The sequence below is a fragment of the Lolium perenne genome, chromosome 7, assembly GCF_019359855.2.
Source record: "Lolium perenne isolate Kyuss_39 chromosome 7, Kyuss_2.0, whole genome shotgun sequence".
NCBI classification, from domain to species: Eukaryota; Viridiplantae; Streptophyta; class Magnoliopsida; order Poales; family Poaceae; genus Lolium; species Lolium perenne.
The window spans coordinates 23599638-23621128 of record NC_067250.2 but is presented as its reverse complement, the minus strand read 5'-3'; positions in this window follow the sequence as shown (position 1 = coordinate 23621128).

Sequence of the window (21491 nt, the reverse complement as noted above, 5' to 3'; positions counted from 1 at the left end):
TGAGTCAGTATGACCGACGCCGACGATCCAGCGATGATGATGAAAGAGATCGTCTGGCTAGAGAAGCCAGAAGACATCGTCGGCACGATCACGATGAGGAGGAGCACGAGCGCCGTGCCAAAGAAGAATCAAGGGAGCAAGATGACAACGACAGGCACTGGGACTGCCCCTTCTTCAGACACTGCTGGGATTCAGGAATGAGCCGATTGCCCACAATCGGCAATTGCCCAGAATGCAACCACAAGAAGAAGGAGGCAGCCAACGTGTCCGTGTTCAGGCGCTTAGGGCCTCTCCCGCCACAGAGCAAACGCGCTGAGTCCCCTCGGTGGGCGGATCTCGAGGATTCAGAAGACGAGGGACAAGAAGAAGAAGACAGGTACCACCGGCCAAGGTGGTGCCCTGATGGACTCAGCCGTTCACAAAAGCGCAGGGTTCAGCGTTTGCGCGGTCTGGAGGAAGCCGAGAGGGTATACTTGCATACGTTAAGGAAGGCACGACCTGATCTGGCTGCGAAAGTTCAGCGAACCCTGGATGAAGAGGGTCGTCCACGGAAAATGGAGTGGCGCCCCAAGCAAAGGAAAGCCGATGATGAAACATCGGCTGGTACAAACATGGTGCTCGTCCTTCCGACGGAGCTTAGTGTTCCACGATTCTACGACGCACTCAAGGTGGACGACAGCAGGCGCATCAAGTCAGAGGTTGGGCTGGTTTTATCCACCAGCCCGACCGCGTAGCTGAAGCAAAGCGATGAGCAGACGTGGCGAGGCTGATCCTTGTGATCGGCCCCAAAAATTTATGAAGGAGCATTACAGAACCTTCAGTCAGCGCTTCAATCAATATGGAGGCCGATTCCAGCAATCGGCCAAAATTATCCTAATCACATGTTCTGCCTGTATGCAACGTCAATCTACTGGGCAGCGGCCACGTCGGCAGATGAAAGTCAGCACGAATCCTTGCGGAGCCGACGTGCAAGTGCAGTGCCCTGGCTAAAAGCCGATATCTGCAGTCACCTGGCAGATTCGGCTCGGGGGGCATATAGTCAGATGAACATGTGCAGCAAACATGTGTACAATGAAACATTAGGGGCCGATTAGAGAAAAATCGGCCAGTAAAAAAAAATTTATTATGCAAGGGCATCGAGGATTTCCAACCTTCGATACTAGTTCAGCCGTGTTGACAGAAGGGATATATCGGCTTTCTAAAGGAGAAAGGTGATCGGCTTTGGCGCATCCTCTCTGACATTCTCGCCTCGAGTAAGGCTCGGGGGGCAGCAGGTCTGGTAGACGCTCTGTTCATGAGCCGATTGGGGTACCATCGGCTGATCTTTCGTCGCAACCTTCTTCACAGATGATGAGTGTTAAAGAAGACCATTAGGTTTGGTTGGAATTCAAAGACTTCCCTGAAGGTTCTATATTATCCACCAGATTTCAAGATCATCAGTTGAAGAATGGAAGGGTGAATTTTTAAAGGACTGATGCATTGCTATCGGCTCATTACGCATTGGCAAAGGGGACAAATCGGCAAGGTCAGTAGAAGAGGAAATCGGCTAAATTAAACTCAAAGGAAATCGGCTTACGATCACCGTGCGTGGCCGCGAGGCCCAATCCTGAGTAGGATGTTCCGATTATGCGGTGAAAACCCTAAATCGTCGTAGATCTAATTAGCTTTATTTTGATCAAGCAGGACCACCATATATTCGTGCACCCCGTACGAATCATGGGTGGATCGGCTCCTTGAGCCGATTCACAGGATAACCTGAGAGCCGATCGAGGCTCGTATTTAATGTTTACGTGTATGCCATGCAGGAAGTTAAGCGAGGCATCTCCATCACCTTCCTGACCAGGTATAGGTCAGGTGGCACGCCCTTGCAATCAGCATCGGACATGTGACCAGAAGGCTTTGCGGGCCGTCGCTCGGAGGGACCTCGGCCAGCCGCAGCCCTAGGTTGTTCCCGGCTCTACGGTGTTGCCCGTCGCTGCCCGCCGGTGGGTTTCGGACGTCAACACATTCTATTAGTTATCATAGATGTGTTGACGTCCAAAACCCACCGGCGGGCAGCGACGGGCAACACCGTCGAGCCGGGAACAACCTAGGGCTGCGGCTGGCCGAGGTCCCTCCGAGCGACGGCCCGCAAAGCCTTCTGGTCACACGTCCGATGCTGATTGCAAGGGCGTGCCACCTGACCTATACCTGGTCAGGAAGGTGATGGAGATGCCTCGCTTAATTTCCTGCATGGCATACACGTAAACATTAAATACGAGCCTCGATCGGCTCTCAGGTTATCCTGTGAATCGGCTCAAGGAGCCGATCCACCCATGATTCGTACGGGGTGCACGAATATATGGTGGTCCTGCTTGATCAAGATAAAGCTAATTAGATCTACGACGATTTAGGGTTTTCACCGCATAATCGGAACATCCTACTCAGGATTGGGCCTCGCGGCCACGCACGGTGATCGTAAGTCGATCCTAGACAAGGCCTAAAAACCAACACGAGGTTGATCCCCGGAACATCCTGTCTAGGACTAACGAACGACACCCTACGTGCCGCTGGATCCTCCAGCCCCTTGTAAGGCCTAACTATTGCAGATATTAAACTAATCCTTGATGAACAAGGAGCAATCGTAACGGATCAGATCTACTAAATAACGATCAAGCGGGGTGCCGCCCCCACACCTGAGATAGGCGTGAGGGCGGCTAGATATGCAAGGGTTGCACTACGATAGCATGTCTACGTGAAGAACTATGCTAACCCTAACACATCTATGATAACTACGTTGCTCGCCATCAACAAGGCTTCAGTACGAACAACGCATGAACAACGTGGAGCTTGTGCTGCCTAGATCGCAAGATGCGATCTAGGCAGCATGTTGCTTACCGGTAGAAACCCTCGAGATGAAGGAGTTGGCGATGCGCCGAGATTGATTTGGTTGGTTGAACGTTGGTTGTTGTTTATTCCATAAACCCTAGATACATATTTATAGTCCAGGGGACTTTCTAATTCAGGCGTGCACCTAACCGTGCACGGGTAAAATTCTATCTTGCAATCTACTATAATTAAAGATACACGGGCAATCTAGCCCAAACTCTTCGTGCGAGGGCGCTTCAGAGATCTTCCACGTGTAGTCTTCCAAGCCCATCTCTCTTACGGCCCACCTCCTGATTTGGCCAAAATCTGGTGATAACACATGCCCCCCTGGTTTTGGCAATGATAATTTCAAAACCACTCTGTTTTTCCTTCGAAGGGTCATGTCGTGGCAGAGCAAACCTGTCGCAGTATCCTTCATCATGATGCCCTGTCTTTTCAGCTTCTCTGCAAAATTCGATCGCTTTGGCATCACTTCCTCGGAAACTGTAATGGCATTAAATTTCCGCCAGGCTTCTCATTATTTAACCGTGCCGATTGATTAGCCCTCTTCATCGTTTCTCCGTTCCATCCATTGGCACCCAAAAAACCCTCTTGCGCTACCATGTCTTCTTCCTCCTCTTCCTCTTCCGGTCTTTCCTATGGGTCTTCCTCTTCCCGCGAGACACCTCCGGACGTACGCGCACCAGAAGAATGGGATCAGGAGGACCATGCCTCCTCCGTCTGGTCCGAGGATGACAAGTCCCTAACCAGCGGGGATGACTTGCTCCCCTGGGACGGCTGTCCCTCTTCCGAAGAAGAGAAGGAGGAAGACGAAGACAACTCCCTCGAGGGCTACCCACCGGCGAAACGTCTCCGCATGTGGTGGGACGATGACGACAGCGATGATGACGAGGAGGATGAAGCCCCCATCGAGGGCTACGGAAGCAGCGACGAAGAGCCCCACGGCGGCGGTGCCGATGAGAGCTCCGAGGACGACGACGAGGGCAGCGACGGTCCGTAGATGGGATCCACTAGTGTAGGTCTAGTAGCAGCAGTTTGGTCAGCAGACCCCTCTTTTTTGTACCTCTCCCTTTGAGCAATCGACTCCTTCTTTGTAAGGAATCTTGTTCATCAATGAAGAATTCCTCCAGTTTCGATTTTGCCGATTCCTTTTATGCGAATTTAGCCGATTGTCACTTCGGTCACTGGCTAAAGAGCCGATTGCCACGCACCAGTTCCTCAAAATTTCTGCGCAGTCAGTTGCCCCCCGAGCCTTCATTAAGGCGAGGACCGCGGTGAGTCAACCAAACGTGCCACCATCTGCTTTCCGAGTCATGATGCAGAGCCAGTCGATTTCAACTAAATCGGCTCCCCAAAGCAGAGAGCTTTCAGGGCGAGCTGCCCCCCGAGCCTTAATCACGTCGATGTTGATGTTTTTTTTTTACTGGCCGATTTTTCTCTAATCGGCCCCTAATGTTTCATTGTACACATGTTCACTGCACATGTTCATCTGACTATATGCCCCCCGAGCCGAATCTGCCAGGTGACTGCAGATATCGGCTTTTACAGTTAGCCAGGGCACTGCACTTGCACGTCGGCTCCGTAAGGATTCGTGCTGACTTTCATCTGCCGACGTGGCCGCTGCCCCGTAGATTGACGTTGCATACAGGCAGAACATGTGATTAGGATAATTTTGGCCGATTGCTGGAATCGGCCTCCATATTGATTGAAGCGCTGACTGAAGGTTCTGTAATGCTCCTTCACAATTTTTGGGGCCGATCACAAGGATCAGCCTCGCCGCATTTGCTCATTGCGTTGCTTCAGCTACATGGTCAGGCCAGTGGATAAAACCAGCTTAACCTTCCCCTTCGTCACGTCGATGCGCTCGCAGTCATCCAAATTGATACCTGAGAGGGGTTCTTGGCCTGCTGCTTCCCATGCATTCATGCCAGCCGTCGAAATTTCGGCTGAGTCGTCGGCCTGGACGACCTCCACCTCATCTCCATCCCACTGTATTATGCATTGGTGCATCGTGGAGGGAATGCAGCAGTTGGCGTGGATCCAATCCCTTCCCAGCAGAACAGCATAAGTGCTCGCGCTATCGACGATGAAGAACGTTGTAGGGATAGTTTTCCTTCCTACGGTCAGATCCACGTTCAGAACACCTTGTGCGTCAGATGCTTGGCCGTTGAAATCGCTCAATGTCACGTTGGTCTTGATTAGATCTGAGCTAGAGCGTCCCAGCCGACGTAGCATAGAGTATGGCATGATGTTGACTGCCGCTCCAGTGTCCACCAGCATCTTATTTACAGGCCTCCCATCGATGTAACCTCGCAAGTACAGGGCCTTCAGATGTCTGTAGCTTCTTTCTCGTGGCTTTTCAAAGATAACCGGCCGTGGGCCGCAGTCAAGTTGTGCCACAGGTGCCTCGTCTAATCCTGGAGCACTAAACTCCGAAGGGAGGATGAACACCATGTTTGTGCCAGCCGATGCTTCATCATCGGCTTTCCTTTGTTTGGGGCGCCATTCCATTTTCCGCGGACGACCCTCTTCATCCAGGGTTCGCTGAACTTTCGCAGCCAGATCAGGTCGTGCCTTCCTTAACGTATGCAAGTATACCCTTTCGGCTTCCTCCAGACCGCGCAAACGCTGAACCCTGCGCTTTTGTGAACGGCTGAGTCCATCAGGGCACCACCTTGGCCGGTGGTACCTGTCTTCTTCTTCTTGTCCCTCGTCTTCTGAATCCTCGAGATCCGCCCACCGAGGGGACTCAGCGCGTTTGCTCTGTGGCGGGAGAGGCCCTAAGCGCCTGAACACGGACACGTTGGCTGCCTCCTTCTTCTTGTGGTTGCATTCTGGGAAATTGCCGATTGTGGGCAATCGGCTCATTCCTGAATCCCAGCAGTGTCTGAAGAAGGGGCAGTCCCAGTGCCTGTCGTTGTCATCTTGCTCCCTTGATTCTTCTTTGGCACGGCGCTCGTGCTCCTCCTCATCGTGATCGTGCCGACGATGTCTTCTGGCTTCTCTAGCCAGACGATCTCTTTCATCATCATCGCTGGATCGTCGGCGTCGGTCATACTAACTCACATACTTGTTGAGGAGGTGATCAGAGAGGGGTCGCTGATATCTTATTGACAAGGTATCAACTTGTCAATGCCTATGGATTGTAGGCTAGGGTTTAGTTGGAAGTAGAGGGTAAGTAGATCCCGAAGGTTTCAGCCGAAAAGTACTCGACGATTGTGAAAACTAGGGTTTGTAGACAATGATTCGATTATTCTTCGTCCCTCGACTCCCCCTTTATATAGGAGGTGGAGCCGAGGGATTCGTGCTATACAAGTTACAGAGTCCGGGACGGTTTCTAACTCATCCCGCCAGATTACAAATAACATTTCCTATTACAACTCTTAACTTTCCTTAATATGTCTTGGGCTCCCGAATCTTCTTATTCTTCGAGTAGTGGGCCTTCAGTAAACCCCGGGTACTATCTTCGGCAGGCCCATTTGGGATGCCTATGTCAGTAGCCCCCGAGATTTTGCTTGAATCGTAGAGTCAGGGAAAATCTCCACTGTTTATTTTTACTCGAAAGCTTTAACTTTTTTATATTTCTTCACATAAAATTCTATATTGTACAGGGATACTGGTAGTTGGGGCTAGTTCATCTGACGGATCAGGTACTAGTTAACTACTCTAGTGGCAATCCGCAAAAACCTACTTCAAGATCACGCCCCTGGACATGATCTCGGGATACTGGTGTAAACTTCGACAGGTGCCGCTTAAGGTCTTACCATTCTGTCGAGTCCCAGTCAAATTTATCGGGTACCTAACGCGTCCGTTTCTTCGTATCTGTTGATACGGATAAAAGTAGCAGAGCGCAGTCTTTGGCGATGCCACGCCCAGCAGAACGGATCTGGGGTCTTACCTTCGCAAATTTGCGGCATTCAGAAATTGATCGCAACTTTGGCGTTCTGAGAATATATTGTCGAGTGCTTTTCCGGCTGTTGGAACGGCACATTTTATCGAGTCAAATATGACTTATATTGCTCTCCCGATGGGAGTATATGTAGAGTTAATTATAACTCGAAATATACTCGCTTGCTTTTCTATCTTTTATTTTTGAACTTCATCGGGTACGCGAACAGCGTTCCCGATGGGAGTAGCCCCCGAGGCTACAGCCAAGAACTTGTGCTTGGTTGTAGGCTCAACATTTTAGTCCACCTTGTCACCATATTGTCATTATGTTCCAATATGATCTTATTTTTATCTCTCGGGTGCGCGAACAGCGCTCCCGATGGGAGTAGCCCCCGAGGCTACAGCCAAGGACTTGTGCTTGGTTGTAGGCTCCCGCAATTTCTATACTGCCATACTCGAAATTTTGCTTTTTGTCGAAGTAGCCCCCGAGCATTTGGGCAAAAACTTGTATTTGATCAAAGGCTCCCGAAGTATTCAAATAACTCCTCCTGTCGCCAATCTTCTTTTATTTTCTTGTCGGCATGCTTCCCTTAATCAAATTTACTTCATCTCTGTTTAATAGTCGTGATTTTTCTGCCCTGTGGGTCCATTGCTTCTACCACGTTGACACGTCGTGCAAGTGGGGGACACACGTCCTCCGCTTTTCCTGGCGCACGTACGGTAACGCTTATCTCAGTAAAAATACCTTTTTACCCTTTTATCTAGAAGATTTGTTGTCACCACACGATTTCTTCATCCAACGGTGCATTGCTTCACCCGATTTATATAAACCTTTCTTCAACCTCCGTTCACTCCCTCGCTTGCGCCGCACATCTGTTCCTCGTCGCAAAAGCTTCCCCTGCGCCCAACTCTCTCTGATCTTCCGCACTCACGAACATTGCTTTGCCCATTGCCGTTGATGCCACCGCGTACGTGACTCACTCGCCACAGCACTCCAGAATCCAAGATGGCCGCCGAAGATCTTGAGTGGGAGAGATCCAAAATCTCCAACCAGGACGTCAACACTCTGAAGAGGCTTGGCCTCATGAAGAAGGAAGACGCCATCCGCTTTCCCAGCGAAGAAAGCTACCCCAACCCTCCAATGGAGTACCGGGTTAGTTTTGTTGATCACCTCATCTGCGGCCTTTCGGCCCCAATTCACGACTTCCTCCGCGGCCTTCTTTTTGTTTACGGGATTCAACTACACCAGTTGACCCCCAATTCCATCCTTCACATTTCCATTTTTATCACACTTTGCGAATGCTTCCTCGGAATCCCTCCTAATTGGGCTCTGTGGAAACGCATTTTCTGCCTCCGCTGCAATGGCTCCCACAACGCCACTTATAACATAGGCGGCGTTGTTATCTGTGTCCGAACTGACGTTGATTATTTCGACGTCAAGTTTCCTGATTCTGTGCAAGGATGGCGCAAAAGATGGCTCTACATTCACGAAGAAAGTGCCAACTCTGTGGAACACAACATAATCCCTTTCGACGGAAGTGCCAAAATTCAGCGCCGCCGTTCCTGGGACGCTGAAGCTTCCGAAGAAGAGAAAAAGACGACAGAAGCACTTATGTCTCGTATTCATCAGCTTCAAAATACTCGAGGCAAAGAACTATCTGGTGTTCAAATCACTGCCTACTTCCTTAGGATTAGAGTGCAGCCTCTTTAGGCTCGCAAAAATCCCCTTTGGACGTATTCCGGAGAAAACGACGCCAATAGAATCTCCAGTGATCTTTCTGCAAAGGATTTGGAGAAGTTGATTCGAAGAGTTTCCCGCTTGGCGAAGAAGGATCCTATTCCCTCCTCTTGTCGCGTGGAACCATACAGCTCCGCCAATCCTCTCCCCGAGGTATTTTGTCTTCTCGAGTTTCTGTCTTGTTCCGAACTTTCCTTGCATCTTATTGTATTGAAATCTCACTAATTTTTCCTTTTATCACTATTTTCTTGCAGAACCATCCTACTATGGCTTCCCTTCCTCCTCTTCCTGAGGATGGAGAAGTCGAAGAAAGGGCCATTGTCACAGATGACAATCAGGAAGCTCCATCTTTTGTGAACGAACCCGTGGATTCTCGAAAATCTGCGGGTAATTCCGAAGATACTTTATCGGCACAATCTCCTCCTCCCGCTGTCTCCCCAAAAGGCAAAAGGAAAAGGGATGATGTCGAAGATTCCGGCACTTCCAAAGCCGAAGAAGTTGATCCTTCACATCAGAAGGCAGCTTACGATCCTTATCTTGGATCCCTTGTCAGCTCGTAAGTCGTCTTTATTTCTTCCTATGTTTGTACTCGAAATATTTATCTTGTCTTGCTTTTTATGCTGCCGATTTTTTGATCAACAGTGATGATGAGGAAGAAGTACCAACTGTTGACGTAGCTCCTCGGACAAGCACGTCATATACTGTACTTGCCTCAGACACGCTAGTTGAAGGAGAAGAATCCTCGCCTCCTCAACAAAACGTCGTCACCACAACTCCACCAGCAAGCCCCCTTGCTCCTTCACCAAAAAGGACAAGGATTGAAACAAATCTTGAACCTGCCCTTCAATCGGGCAGCTCGTCGACTCTGCTCTTAGATGATGTAAATTTGTCGATATCTATATTTCCGCTATTTTGCTTCTTCGCGCCTTCACTCTCTTTTTCATGCCTATGTTTATCTTGCTGTGTTCTTCTTTAACAGCCCATGATCAAAGAGCTTCTCCGCATCGGATCCCAATTTATTGGGTACCGTGAATATGCTAGCAGAGCCGAAGGTAACAATTTTTATGCTTGCCGTTTTTCCTTGACTTTTTGCGCCTGTTGCTTGTCGTGATTTTTTGATCTTTCTTCTCTCTTTTTTTTATCTCGACAGAGAAACTTGCAGAGGCCAACAAACGTGCCGACGCACTTGCTCAGAAACTTGAGCAAAGTGAAGCGGCTCGCAAGAAAGCCGAACTTGTTGCTAGCGAAGCCAAAGCCGAGGCTGATGAAGCCAAAGCAAAAGCTGCTAGTGTCGAGGAACTGCAGAAAAAACTTGAGGATGCTGCATCTGCCTTAAACGAGCACAAAGCTGCACAAGCTTCTCGTGAACAGGGGATCCTCAAGCGCCTGAAATCACAAAGTCGACGCACTTACAGTAATATTATTGATCCCTTCTATTTTTTTGAGAGTCGCTATTTCTTGTTGTTTGACCAACGTTTTGTTTTTTTGGCAGATCAAACAAACCAAGATTTTGATCTGGAGAATCCTGTCGATGACCCTCTCCTTGACGCACTTTCCTATCTGGAGCTGCATGGGTCCGAGATTCGTGAAGGCGTGGCAAATGCTAATGCAGGATTGTCGGCGTTGTTCCCCTACTTCTTCCCGAAGAAAGAGGAGCCCTCGACTTTCCTTAACCTTGCCAAGATGTTCAATTCATCAGAAGACCTGGGACTGAAGATGCACCAAGAAAATATGAAAATTGCCGTCGAAAGCACTGTTGCTTTGGTTGCTGACAGTCAACAGGCTGTTGATTGGACGAAAGTTGGTGACACCGAGCAGATAGAGCAATCAAAATGGAGGTCGCTGATTAAGGCAGCCAAGCCCAACACGAAGAAGATCTTGGCCTATCTCGGCATCAAACCAGCGTCGACTCCTAGCTCATCAAGGCCGGAGGTCTAGTTGCATGCCTCTTTATTTTTCTTTCTATGTTTCTTTTGCTCTTGTCGCCAAAGTAGTCATTTGGCGACACGTACTTCCTTAGCTCCACTGTAATGCCTTTGTAATTATTCCGAGAGATTAATGAAAACTCTATCTTTGCTTGTTGTTTGATGTTGTCTTGTCTAAATTTCAGTTGATATTTGATAACTATACTCCGTCTTCCGCTCCTTCCATTATTTCGCCTTCTTCTTCTCGCTCGAGGAGAGCTTTTGCTGATACTGCACCTGTCGAAGATACCTTGTCGCAAGAACTGGATGAACTTCGACAACAACTTCAGTATGCGAAGAAGCAAACACTTGTGATGATGGAGAAGTCTCATAAGTCATCTGAAGCCGAAAAAATTGCACTTCAGCAAGCTCGCGAGGCCGTGGCTGCTAAGGAAATTGCTGCTTCCGAGGCTGAAAAAGGCGACTACTCGAGAAAATTTCATGCTCGAGTTAATGAATGAAGCCAGTGCAGATATGTCGGGTATGCTTGTTTCATCCTCCGATATCTTTCATCTTCATGCTATGTCTCTTAAAGGTTTCTACTTCGTTGTTTTGATAGGTTCCTTTATTGATGCTGCTGCCGAGGAAGAGAGGGTAAATACTAGGACGAACCTCCTTGTTAACCTTTCCCTTGACCATGGTTCTCTGTTTTGGGGTACTCCGGAGAGGACCCGCCAAATCGTCAGGTTTCAGGATCGCACCTCTCAAACTCGCGACTTCCTTGACTTCTGTACCAAGACCTTGTCTATGGTTTATAACTCCATGTTTCCTCTAACATTCAACCAAAAACTCTTCCCGAGTTAATGGAGAAATTCAAAGAAGCTCACAGGATCCATGACTTCGTCAAAGCTCAATTGGTAGCTGGCGCGCATTTGCTCTTATCATGCTTCAGATCTGCCACTCAAATCTTGACCTAACCCAAGTTGTCGCGAAAGTTCATCAGAAGGTAAAACGTCGAAGAGTTGGTGTTGACCGAATTAACACGAAGGTTTCGCCTGTAGCCGAAGAAATGATTGAAGACCTTCTTCGGATGGACGCCGATTTTTTTGCCGATGGTCATTATGCTGATTTTCTTGGCGCTGCTCCTGAAGAAGACAGAGTTACCCTTGATGACATATTGAATCAAGGCTAGCTATTTTCCCCTTGTATATAATTCTTCTTTGTGACCCATGACTATGATTATATTGTGAAGCAATCATTATATTTCTATGTTTGTCTAGCCCCCGAGTGTTTTGGTGACTCTTTACTGTATTTGTATATTGAGAGGTTTTGAACCAAGGCATTTATGTATTTATGGCGAATATGAGCCCCCGAGCTTCTTTATTGAGTACTATTTTGTATTTTTATTGACTCACGAGGTATTTTAATACCAAGGCAAGGCTTGTCTTTTTCGATGAACTATATTGAAATTCGTCGGAGCAGAGACTTGAAGCATGTCGATAAAGAAAAGGTTATATTGACACTATCTTTATTATATTGCAGCACCGCGAGCCCGCCTCATTAAAAACCTTTCCCGGCCCCACTCGGTGCCCCGAAAAAGGAAAAGAGTGCGTCTGAAAACTCGCGGGCGTTTCAGTACATTGAAGTTTTACAAGGACTATATTTCAACTCTAGGCGTAGAACCGCCTGAGTTGCGCCACGTTCCAGGGGTTTGGCTCCTCCACCCCTGTCTTCTTGTCCTTTATCCTGTATGCTCCTCCTCCGATTACTTCTGTGACAATGTAAGGGCCAAGCCATGGTGACTCGAGTTTTTCATGACTTTTTTGCGTGAGCCGAAGAACTAGGTCTCCCACCTGAAAAGATCTTGGCCGCAAACGTCGACTGTGGTAATTCTTCAAGTCCTGTTGGTATTTGGTTACCCGAGACAGTACTTCATCTCGAGCTTCATCAAGTGCGTCGACATCATCTTCTAGCGCTTTTCGCGATACTTCTTCGTCATATTCGACGACGCGTGGAGAGTTGTGCTCTATCTCGATTGGTAATACTGCTTCTGCTCCATGAACCAAGAAAAACGGAGTTTCCTGTGTTGCTGTGTTTGGTGTTGTTCGGATGCTCCACAATACACTTGGTAGTTCTTCTGGCCAGGTATGTCGAGCTTTTTCCAGTGGTCCTAACAAGCGTTTCTTGATGCCATTGCAGATGATGCCATTGGCTTTCTCGACTTGCCCATTGGTTTGAGGATGTGCAACTGACGCAAAGTGCAACTTGATACCCACCTCTTCGCAATAATCTTTGAATTCGTGGGATGTGAAGTTACTGCCGTTGTCTGTGACGATGCTGTGGGGCACTCCAAATCTGAAGATGAGGCCTTTTATGAATTTTACTGCGGATGCTCCATCTGGTGAATTTATCGGCTTCGCTTCTATCCACTTTGTAAATTTGTCGACAGCTACTAGCATATACTCCTTTCCTCCTGGCCATGATTTGTGTAACTTGCCCACCATATCAAGTCCCCATTGGGCAAAGGGCCATGACAATGGTATTGGTGCTAGCTCTGCTGCTGGAGAGTGAGGTTTTGCGGCAAACCTTTGACACGCGTCGCAAGTTCTTACTATGTCCTTGGCGTCCTCGATTGCTGTCAACCAGTAGAATCCTGCCCGAAAAACCTTGGCTGCAATAGCTCGACTACTTGCGTGATGGCCACATATTCCTTCGTGTACATCCTTCAGAATTATTCTTCCTTCTTCGGATGTGACACATCTTTGCAGGACGCCTGAAATACTCCGCTTGTACAATTCCCCTTTGACTACCGTGAAAGCTTTGGAGCGTCGAATTACTCGCCTTGCCTCAACTGGATCATCGGGTATTTCTTTCCTGAGGATGTACGATATGTACGTCTGCATCCATGGTATCTGTATCACCATGACCAGGTCCTGATCTTCTTCTTCTTCCTCTTGCTTTTCCTTGGTAACCCCCGAGGGTTTCTTCTCCTTCTTTTTTGATTTTGTTGATTTGGTGGATCTCTCTGTTATCTCTTCCCAGAATACACCTGGCGGGACTGCAAGGCATTGCGACCCGATGTTTGCAAGAACGTCGGCTTCGTCGTTGCTCAATCTACTAATGTGATTTACTTCGCATCCATCGAACAACTTCTCGAGCTTGTTGTACACCTCCTTGTATGCTATCATGCTATCATTGACTGCGTCACATTGGTTCATAACTTGCTGAGCCACCAATTGTGAGTCGCCAAAGATTTTTAGTCGAGTTGCACCGCAGGCTTTCGCCATCTTCATCCCGTGTATGAGAGCCTCATATTCTGCTTCATTGTTAGATGCGTTAGGGAACGTCATCCGAAGGATGTACTTCAACTTGTCGCCTTCAGGTGATATGAGTACTACTCCTGCGCCAGCCCCTTCTAGTCTTTTGGACCCATCAAAGTTCATGGTCCAGGTTCTCGACAAGTCTGGAGGTCCTGTGTTTTGCAACTCCATCCACTCTGCGATGAAGTCTGGCAAAACTTGCGACTTGATTGCTTTTCTTTTTTCATACGTGATGTCCCGAGGGGAAAGTTCTATTCCCCAAAGGGAGACACGACCCGTAGCTTCTGGATTGTTTAGTATATTTGACAAGGGAGCTTCATTGACCACTATGATCGGGTGTGCCGAAAAATAGTGGCGCAATTTTCGTGCTGTTGTGAACACTCCATATGCTAGCTTTTGGTACTGAGGGTACCTTTGTTTTGAGGGCGACAAAACTTCGCTCACGAAGTATACTGGCCTCTGCACTCCATGGATTTTCCCTTCTTCTTCTCTTTCAACAACTAACACCGTGCTAACCACTTGGGGTGTGGCTGCAATATACAGCAGGAGAGGTTCCTTTTCCTTTGGCGCCACCAAAATTGGTGGTGTCGAAATTGTGCGCTTCAAATCCTCGAAAGCTCTGTCGGCCTCTTCGTTCCATTGGAATTTATCTCCTTGCTTTATCAGAGCGTAAAATGGTAACGCTTTTTCTCCCAGTCTGGCGACGAATCTGCTCAAAGCTGCGACTCGCCCAGTTAGCTGCTGTATCTCTTTCAACTTTGTTGGCTTCCTCATTGTTACTATAGCTTGTATTTTGTCGGGATTTGCTTCAATCCCTCGAGCTGAAACTAGGAACCCTAGAAGTTCTCCTGCTGGGACGCCAAAAGAACACTTCGTCGGGTTCAACTTCAGGCAGAATTTGTCGAGGTTGTCAAAAGTTTCTTTGAGGTCCTCGATCAGCGTTGCCCCCTTTTTTGACGTTATGACGACATCATCGATGTATACTTGCACGTTTTTCCCGATCTGTGTCGCTAAACACTTCTGCATCATCCTCTGATATGTTGCTCCCGCATTTTTTAGACCAAAGGGCATTGTCTTGTAGCAGAACACGCCGTAAGGTGTAATAAACGTTGTTTTGGCTTCATCATCTTCTTTTAATCTGATCTGGTTATAACCAGAGTATGCATCCAAAAAGGAAAGATGTTCACAGCCTGCCGTGGAGTCGATGATTTGATCGATCCTTGGGAGGGGAAAGTGATCCTTAGGACAATGTTTATTGAGACACGTAAAGTCGACGCACATGCGAAGGACTGTCGTGTGTTTCTTCGGCACCATCACTGGGTTAGCTACCCATGTGGCTTCTGTAGATATCTCTTTGATAAAACCAGCCTCCTCAAGTCGATTTATTTCTGATAGCATGGCTTTGCGGTTTGGTTCCGAAAAACGCCGCAAAGGTTGTTTGATTGGTCTCGCTACTGGATCCAAGTTTAAGTGGTGCTCGGCAAGTTCCCTGGGTACTCCTGGCATGTCAGCTGGACACCATGCGAAGATTTTCCAGTTCTCACGGAGGAACTTGACGAGCGCGCTTTCCTATGCGATATCCATGTCGTTTGCGATAGATGTCGTCTTTTTTGGGTCTGTCGGGTGAATCTGCACCTCTTTTGAATTTTTCTCGGTATTGAAAGTTGATTCTTTGTATGGCCTTCCAACGTCTGGCAGTACGTCGTAATCAGTCATGCTTTTTGACGCCAAGTACTCAGCTTGCATCCCGAAAGTTTCTGACAGCCGGTGAAAGTCCTTATCGCACTTATCGGCTAAGGCAAAGCTTCCCTTGACTGTGATTGGTCCCTTTGGTCCAGGCAACCTCCACAGCATGTATGTATAGTGTGGTACCGCCATAAACCTAGCATATGCTGGTCGTCCCAACAGAGCGTGGTATTGCGACGGAAAATCCACGACTTCAAATTCGAGCTTCTCGATTCTATAATTTTCTCGGGTCCCAAACTGAACGTCAAGATTGATCTTCCCCAATGGATAACTTGGTTTCTCCGGTGTGATGCCGTGGAACCTTGTGTCTGTTGGTTTCAAGTTTGCTAAGGATATGTTCATCTTCCTCAATGTATCTGCATACATAAGGTTTAGGCTGCTGCCGCCGTCTATGAACACTCGAGAGACATCAAATCCCGCGATAACTGCTGGCAGAATAAGTGCTGACTGCCCTGATCGAGGAACTTGCTGCGGATGATCTGCTATGGTGAAGCCAATATCTTGTCCTGACCAATTAAGATACTCAACTGTTGGTGGAGGCATTTTTTCTGCCATAAACACCTGTCGTGAGATTACTTTCTGAGCTCTATTGGACGGCCTTCCCTTCTGAATCATCGACACCGCTCCGTTGGAGTTAGGATCGACATAAGGTGGTGGTGTAGGTGCTGCCGCTATTCTGAGCTGATGCCGATTGTCGTCTGTAATCGCGGGAGGAGGCGGCAAGTGAATCTCGCTTCTGGGTTCCCGAGGATTTCTCTGTGTTGCTCGCGCGTTAGCGTTTTCTGCATACCGCAACACTGCTTGAAAATTTCGACAGTCTTTCTGCAGGTGCCCTGACTGTCTTTTACCGTTGCTATCGAGGAAAAAGTGCATCTGACACGGTCCATTCATCATCTCTTCAGGTGACACAAAAGGCCTTGGGAATCTAGGCCCGCTATTTTGCCTGTTGCGTGAATCATCCCTGTTATCACCTCGCTGCTCATTGCTTCTCTGATAATCATCTCTGTTGCTTCCTCCTGTGTTTGCCCGAAAGCCTGCCGAAATTTGCCCTGGAGCATCATAGTTCGGATACTGCCGAGGAAATCGTCGCCTTGGTTGATAGTTTCGACCGCGGTCCTCCTCTGGTGACCTGTGCCGTTTGTTGTGGACAGCATCTTCTCCATCTGCCCATCTGTTTGCTATTTCCATTAACGCGGATACTGTCTTTGGATTGGTCCTTCCCAAGTCCTCGACAAAATCTCCACGCCTAATTCCTGCGACAAACGCATCTATTGCTCTCTCGTCAGATATATTTTCTGCCGAGTTTTTGATGATATTCCACCTTTGGATATACTTTCTCATTGGTTCGTCTGGCTTTTGTCGACATGCTCTCAACTCCTCTAACGACGCAGGTTTTTTGCACGTGGATCTGAAGTTCTTGACGAACACATCCTCGAAACTTTCCCAGCTGTCGATGGATCCTGGAGTGAGTTTCTTTATCCAAGATCGTGCGGCTCCACTCAAATGCACCTGGATGCTTTGCATAGCTGTTGCCCTGGTTCCTCCTGTGAGCTTCACCGTCTCTAGATAGTCGACTAGCCAATCCTCTGGATCTTGAAGGCCGTCGAACTTTTTGAAATTATCGGGTAACTTGAATCCTGAGGGGACTCGAGTTTTTCGGACTCTCCTCGTGAAGCATGGTAAGCCGCACATATCTTCGTCGTTAAGCTCTGGAGATTGCCGATGATCCCTTCTGCTTTGCCGCGCTCTGTCGACCCTTGCTTGTGCTGCTGTGTCTCTTGCTCCACTTGGTCCTTCAAAGCTGCCGCTGTTGCTGCTGCAGGTCGTGGACTATTTTGCCTTGCCGCTCCTTCGGGAGGCGTTGATACAAACGCTGTCCCCATAGCTCCAACTCCTGCTACCGCCATATTGTACAATGTTTCCCTTGGATCACCTGGAGGTGGTTTAGATGCAAGGATAAAAGCATGTGTCGCCATATACCCAGCTTCTGGTGTCTTAGGGATGATGTTTCCTCTTGTATCTATCGACATGAAGGACATGTCGAGGTTTTGGACCAAGTGTTCTCTTTCTGCTTCGGGTATGTGTTGCAGCCTTGATCTTGCTCTGTTCCGCGCCTCCCTGTGGCTATCACCCGAAGTTCTAGATTGTCGACTTAGATCTGCCCTTCTCCTGCTGGATGCAGAAGCTGCCTCCTTTCTCCTGTTCAACTCAGCTGTCTGTTTTTCCAATTCCCTGGCGGCTCGTGCGAGCCTATATTGATATGCTTGTAGTTCCTCTGGTGTGGCCGTGGTAGCCATTGGTTCTGTACCGTTCATAGCTCTCGCGGCTCTGTCCCACGCTGCTTGTGAAAGTTGAACTCTATCTCGCGGCTCTGGCCCGACGTATTTGTTGCCCAGGCCTTGTCGCAGATTGGAGGGATCGACGTATGGATTTCCCAGATCGTCGAAAGCCTCAGATGTTTCCTCTTGATCTTCAATGGCATAAATCTGATGATACTTTGTACTCAGATCTATGTTGGGTTTGGTGACATCATCGTTGAGATTGATGAAGACCTTGCCCACTGTGATAGATTTGTCGATGAAGTCATAACTGTCGACATCGCTTGAGCCATCGCTTATATATGAGTCCGCAGATGACTCAAACGACATGTCGTTAAAGATCTTGGCGAGTTTCTCTCTTGCTCTGGTGCTGACATAGCGTGTCGCCGAAGTTTCTTCTTCTCCTGACTCGGTTGACGATGCATAGCTTGAAAAATCGGAATCGACCGCCGACGATCCCGATGAATTCGGAATTTCGACACGATACGATCCCTCCTTCTCGACGCGAAAGTGAAACCTTCCGAACGTCATCTCCATGGGCTCCGCCAGATACGCATATGCATCCAAACGGGAGGGTGGGTGAGGAACAAAATCGACAAGACCAGCAGCGATCTGTTTACCTCGATCCATTGTGTTGCTTGCGGTTGACGATGTCGAAGATCTTGAACGTGCCATCGAGATCAGATCCTTACGCCTCTAATTCCCACAGACGGCGCCAATTGACAAGGTATCAACTTGTCAATGCCTATGGATTGTAGGCTAGGGTTTAGTTGGAAGTAGAGGGTAAGTAGATCCCGAAGGTTTCAGCCGAAAAGTACTCGACGATTGTGAAAACTAGGGTTTGTAGACAATGATTCGATTATTCTTCGTCCCTCGACTCCCCCTTTATATAGGAGGTGGAGCCGAGGGATTCGTGCTATACAAGTTACAGAGTCCGGGACGGTTTCTAACTCATCCCGCCAGATTACAAATAACACTTCCTATTACAACTCTTAACTTTCCTTAATATGTCTTGGGCTCCCGAATCTTCTTATTCTTCGAGTAGTGGGCCTTCAGTAAACCCCGGGTACTATCTTCGGCAGGCCCATTTGGGATGCCTATGTCACTTATGTTCTTCACTTCTCCCTCTGTGACGTAGCGCTTGCCATCATGACGGAGCCGATCGCGTGGAGCGGCTTCCTCTGTGTCCTTGCTACGAGAGCAGCTGCCCTCGTCTCCATCTTTGCCAGAGTGGTGCCCAGGTCCTACCATGTTGATGCTGAACGAGGATCCTGGCTGGCAACCTTCTGGGTCAGTGCATGCTACCAGGGTAACGGCGGGGAAGGGCTGGGTGTCGACCTTCATGGCGTACTGGTTGAAAATTAGACGCCCTTTTTCTATCGCCGCTTGGATGTGCTGACGCCACACCCTGCAGTCGTTGGTGGCATGGGAGAGCGAGTTATGCCATTTGCAGTATGGCTTTCCGTTCAGCTCTTGTACCGTGGGGAATTTGAGACCTTCAGGAATCGTCAACTGCTTCTCCTTGAGCAGGAGGTCGAAGATTTGCTCAGTCTTGGTCACGTCAAAATCAAATCCCCTGGGCGGGCCTGGTGGCTTTACCCATTTGCAGGACACGGGGGTTCCTCCCCGAGCCCATTCAGCCACTGCTACCTCTTGGTCTCCCGCAGGAACTTCGTCTTCCTCTGCATCGACCAGGACTACTGCACGCTTGAACTTGTCTGGTACGAGGTCCGGTGGCGCTGTTCATATGCCGACGCTTCTGAACCATGTGCGCCGGTGAGGGATAATCTGCTTGGGAGGCCATGTCCTTGAGCGGTGTTGTGAGGCCCGCCATCGCTAACTCGATCGCTTCTTTCAGTTAAACGAACCGAATAACATCGGTTCCTAAGATTCCTGAAGCGCTGGATGTATTCTGTCACAGTTTCTCCACGCTTCTGATGTAGTTGTGCTAGATCGGCAATGCCGGACTCGGAAGCCTCTGAATGGTACTGCGTATGGAACTGCTCTTCCAACTGCTTCCAAGTCCGGATGGAGTCTGGTGGCAACGAGGTGTACCATCCGAAAGCCGATCCCGTGAGGGACTGTGAAAAGAGCCTCACGCGTAGTTGATCCGACACTGAAGCCGGTCCTAGTTGTGCCAAATATCGGCCCACGTGCTCGATGGAGCTGGAACCATCTGATCCACTGAATTTGGAGAAATCAGGGAGCCGATATTTAGGTGGTAGCGGGATCATCTCGTAGTCGTCGGGGTACGGCTTGGAATAGCCGATTGCCCTCCTTTTCGGCACCATGCCGAACTGGTCTCTCGCATGGTACTGATCTGATCCATTGTGCTGGCTGTAGGAGTTGAACTCTGAAGATTCGCCGGGGTGGCGTACTTAGCCAGCCATGTTTGCTTTTCCAGCTCCGAGCCAACTGCAGGAGCTGAGCTCTGGAGGTTCGTCGGGGTGGCGTACCTGGTTAGCCACGTCTGCTTCTCAAGCTCTGTCGCTAACGTCCCTCCTGTTTTCCCAGAAGTCCCTGATGTTGTGGCCTGGTTTGTGAGTGCCCAGTTACCACAATCTGGCACATATGTGCACGTGTACCCGTGAGGGATCTCCTTAGGCGCCTCAGGCAAGAACTGGTAGTCACCAGGGTCACCACCGATCTTGTAGACGACGAATGCTGGTGAAGCCGGCACTTCTGGTGCTGCCAACGCATATGGCAGCGGTGGACGGGACTGGAGTGGCAACTCTCCTTGATGCGTCCCGAGAGCTGGTCCTGACGGCGAGTACTGGTGCCTCATGATCTCCTGGATCACGCGAAGAGCGACACGCTCTAACGTGTTGACCAGGTTCTCAGAGTGGCGGTGTAGCGAGTGAGCCACCAGGTAGTTGATCTCCTGCCGCAGGGACCTGGTGCGTTCTTCCGATGGGGCAGAGAGGTCTACCCCATCTAGTGCACCATTAGGCGAGAACCCCTTCCACCTGATGCCATGGGAACGGGTTCTGTGGAATGAGCCGATGAGGTCGGCCTCGAGGATGACCTTAATCTCGTCATACTTCTTCTTGAGCTCATCGGTCAGGTCCTCGTACGTGACTGGCATGCCGTCCGCCATCTCAGATGTAGATGGCGATGTGGTTGATGTAGAAGCTTGTCCCACCGGGCGTGCCAGAATGTGTTGACGTCCGAAACCCACCAGCGGGCAGCGACGGGCAACACCGTAGAGCCGGGAACAACCTAGGGCTGCGGCTGGCCGAGGTCCCTCCGAGCGACGGCCCGCAAAGCCTTCTGGTCACACGTCCGATGCTGATTGCAAGGGCGTGCCACCTGACCTATACCTGGTCAGGAAGGTGATGGAGATGCCTCGCTTAATTTCCTGCATGGCATACACGTAAACATTAAATACGAGCCTCGATCGGCTCTCAGGTTATCCTGTGAATCGGCTCAAGGAGCCGATCCACCCATGATTCGTACGGGGTGCACGAATATATGGCGGTCCTGCTTGATCAAGATAAAGCTAATTAGATCTACGACGATTTAGGGTTTTCACCGCATAATCGGAACATCCTACTCAGGATTGGGCCTCGCGGCCACGCACGGTGATCGTAAGTCGATCCTAGACAAGGCCTAAAAACCAACACGAGGTTGATCCCCGGAACATCCTGTCTAGGACTAACGAACGACACCCTACGTGCCGCTGGATCCTCCAGCCCCTTGTAAGGCCTAA